Genomic DNA, 4,244 nt, shown 5'->3' with positions numbered 1-4,244 from the left:
CGTGTGTTCAGTTGGAGGTTGTTAACTGAACACCACTCAGTCAGTCTGTTGACCTCATCTCTGTAGTCCGACTCATCCCCCCTTGAGATGAGTCCAACCACTGTGGTGTCATCCGCGAACTTTATGATGGTGTTTGAGAGATGGGTAGGGGAGCAGTCGGATGTGTAGAGCGTAAACAGGAGGGGACTCAAAACACATCCTTGTGGAGACCCGGTGCTGAGTGTGATGGTGCTGGACCGGTGGGGGCCGAGTCTGACAGACTGTGGTCTATTTGTCAGGAAGTCCTTGATCCAGAGGCAGATGGGGGTGGAGAGTCCCAGGTGAGACAGTTTCTGGACCAGGATCTCCGGGATGATATGATTGAATGCTGAGCTGAAGTCCAGAAAGAGCATTCTCACATAGCTTCCTCGGTGCTCCAGGTGACTCAGCGCAGTGTGGAGCGCTATGGTGATAGCGTCCTCGGTGGAACGATTTGTCCTGTAGGCAAATTGGTGGGGGTCCAGAGTGGGAGGCAGACCGGCCCTGATGTGCTGACAGACCAGTCTCTCAAAGCACTTCATCACTACAGGCGTAAGTGCAACAGGCCTGTAGTCATTTGGGCTGGCCACAGCTGTCTTCTTGGCGATGGGGATGATGGTGGAGGTTTTGAGGCAGGGCGGGACGGTGTTTGATGACAAGGAAAGGTTGAAGATTTTAGTGAAGACTCCGGTCAGTTCGTCAGCACATGCTCTGAGAACCTTTCCATGTATTCCATCAGGACCTGCCGCCTTCCTGGGATTCACTGACCTTAGAACACACCTCACTTGATGCTCCCTGAGTGTTAGTGTGCCAGTGCTGGGGGCGGGTGGAAGTGGTGTGGCAGCTGAGGGCCTGGTCGTCTCAAAGCGGGCGAAGAAACGGTTTAGATCCTCAGCCAGTGAGGCATCAGTCCTAGATGTTGCCTGGTTATTGCTTCTGTAGTTGGTAATGTGATTGATCCCCTGCCACATTTTTCTGGGGTCGTTGTCAGCAAAGTGATCTTCAATCCTCCTCCTATAGGCAGCCTTAGCTTTCCTGATGCCTCTACTCAGGTCTGCCCTGGCCGCCCTATACGCAGCCCTGTCCCCTGACTTGAAGGCAGTGTTGCGGCTTTTTTCCACTGTTAAAATTTTATAAAGCTTTAATGTACATAAAAACCAGCTTCTTGTTTAAGTGAAAATAAATGGAAGGTTGTCTTTTTGCACTAGTAATGTTGTGGAGTTGTATTTTGTCTCGCATCAATTATATCGTCAGTTATATCGTTATCGCAAATTTTCAAATATATATCGTGATAAATATTTTTGGCCATATCGCCCTGCTCTACTTTCTACGTGGAGGTGTGTCCTCTTGCATGCGTTCTTTCTGGGTACCGCAGCTTCCTTGCAGTCCACAGACCTGCAGTCAGTGTGTAAATTGGCCATAGGTGTGAATGGTTGTCTCTGGCTACGTCCACACTGATACGCTTTCGTTTGAAAACACATCGTTTTCTCTGCGTCTTGGCCTCCCATCCACACTGAGACGCCGTTTTTGCTCAAGGAAATCGCAGCGTTTTCAAAACGCTCTCCAAGCGGATACATTTGAAGACACCGTTTTCGCGTCGCAGTGTGGATAGTGAACCCGGAGCCTTTCTAAAACGATGACGAACGTTAGTCATGTGATGCAGTCATGTGACCAATCAAACACAGATAGCAGAGGGCATTATACAGCAGCTGTTTTGTTTGACAGCCCTGTTAAAGATTAATATCAGTCTGTACGCGCTCCAGAGAGCTTTTCTTCAAATGCTTTTGCAACGTTGTACCTTTGTGTTACTCGCAGCAACAACTCCAGCTCATTGTTAGTTTCTACGTTTCCATTTAAAGAACTCGGTGCTTTTCCTCGACATTCTGCCGCCACGTTTCAAAAGCCGGAAAGTAAATAAGCGGCAGACAGAAATGAGGCAGCCTGAATCTTCTTGCGCTTCACGCATGTGCAGGACTAGATGAAGCGTTTTCAGCCGCTTCAATGTGGACGCACAACTCAGTGAGAACGACTGAAAGCGCTGGTGTGGACGCGGCCTCTGTGTTGGCCCTGTAGAGTGCCTAACCTCTGGCCTTCCCGCGAGCCTGACTTTGATTGGCTGAAGAAAATGGATGGATGGATACTTCTTCTCCATGTTTATATTTCCTTCTGTTATCACTTTGCTTCAAAGTTTTATCACCATGTAAAAATCAAATAGCACAGAAGTGCACCAGCGTGAGTTATGTCACATCATTGCCTGCAGCTGATGTGTCAGCCAGCAGAAACTGTGTCACACACCAGAGACTACTCTCCCACCTTACCTACCATAAATTTGATCGGTTGACTTTCACAGAAAACTTGTGTCATTATTTTAGGAACAGCAGAAGACTTTACATGATCTGTGTAGTCAAAGTAAAGCACGTTGGATCCACACTGTAAAGAACCCGCAGTGTTGTTCAGGTCAAGTGACTGGAGATAGTTGACTTATTGCAGTGATTTTAAATAAGTGGAAACTCAGGAAGCCGGATCTGGTTCGTGTTACTTAATGGAAAAAGGCAAGACAATATTTTACACTTGGCAGAACGCAGGTGCCGTCACATTTTCCATCAGTGGAATGCAGCCCCACAGTCACAGAATATGAACACTGTGGGACTAGCAGCACAGAGTGAGAAGACACAGCAAATAATGGAAACATTTTTATTGAAGTGGAGATTATTTTATCTGCTTTTATCTGATCCGACAAAAGTCATCACAGTGCCCAAGAATCTTGTTTTGTCTGACCAACAACCCACCATGACTACAATGTAACCATGTAAAATGTTCATGTTTAAGTAAACTGAATATTATTATTATTGTTACATCAAACTTGTCACATAATCAGATTTTCTGTTGTGTCCAGACACTGAGGTGACTTAGGGACGTCCTTGTCTTTGAAAAGCCTGTTTGCACGCCGATCAGAAAGGCTGGTCATACTGATCATACTGTAAATGAGTAATGAATCTGTCTCAGATCACTGGACATAATTAATATTTAATGGATTGCCTACATGAAATTACAGCGAGCCATTTTCAGCATTCATCACTCATGTGGCACATTATGTGCACTATTGTCAGGTTACACCATGTAAACTAATTTACAGGGGAAAAAGCCTTGTCTGAATGTTTTAGAAAAATGAACACAAAAAACAAACTAATGACTACATACAGATTCCACAGAGTTCCCTTCAGGATCAGCACAAGCCGGCTCTAAAGAAGTCACAGTGCCCATTCACAGTAAGACCGCTCATGGATCTCAAACTGGCAGCAGAGCACTCAAACCAGTCTCATCAACACTGAAGAGCTGAGCCCTGGAAACAGAAAGTGGCGTCTCAGTTTGGCCATAAATGAAGAGAAGCCGGACAGAGGAGGACAGGAAAACAGTGCCATGGACAGACAAACACCAGTTTGAGGTTTTCGAGTCACGAGGAACAAATGAAAAGATGGTGTAGCAATCCTTGATGTAATCTGGCAAATATGTTTCCAGATGTTTGGGGTGTTTGGTGGTAAAAGTGGGATTTGGACAGATTCAAAGGGATCTCGACTGATGAAGGCTATCGCTTCATCTTCTCACTGGTGGTCTGCTTGTCTGGTGTTCAGCACAGTCACTCCGTCGAGGTGTTGTGGGAACAGTCTGTCAATACTGTATTCAAGAAAAGCCCATCAAGTCATTCTTACTCATTTCAGGTTGTCATGGAAGGATGGATGGAGATGTCTCCAGATTACACTGGCAGATTATGAAAGCAAAGTTTGATGAACATCATTTAAGTAAGTAATGTAATGTTTTACATCCATGGATGGATGGTGATTTTAGAGGAGTGGACAAATATGCTACTACAACATCTGTAGCCATCCATCACATCCGTCCATCCATCCATCCATCCATCCATCCATCCATCCATCACATCCCACACACACACACACACACACACACACACACACCACACACACACACACAGCACCACACACACACACACACGTGCACGCACTGCACACACGTGCACTCACATTTGTGCACAGACACCACAGTCTACGCACACACCGCACAACCACAAGACACACGAGCCACAAACCACACAAGCACTGCACGACCCACGCCACCTGGCATGGACAACACAAACACGGCACGCACACTAACACAATTCTGGCTCGTATGTGGGAGTTTCCAACGCACACACACACTGCAGCCACACA

The sequence above is a fragment of the Haplochromis burtoni genome, unplaced genomic scaffold (assembly GCF_018398535.1).
Source record: "Haplochromis burtoni strain Fernald_Lab_line unplaced genomic scaffold, NCSU_Asbu1 Contig_193, whole genome shotgun sequence".
Lineage (NCBI taxonomy): Eukaryota > Metazoa > Chordata > Actinopteri > Cichliformes > Cichlidae > Haplochromis > Haplochromis burtoni.
Note: the sequence above shows the minus strand (reverse complement) of the source record.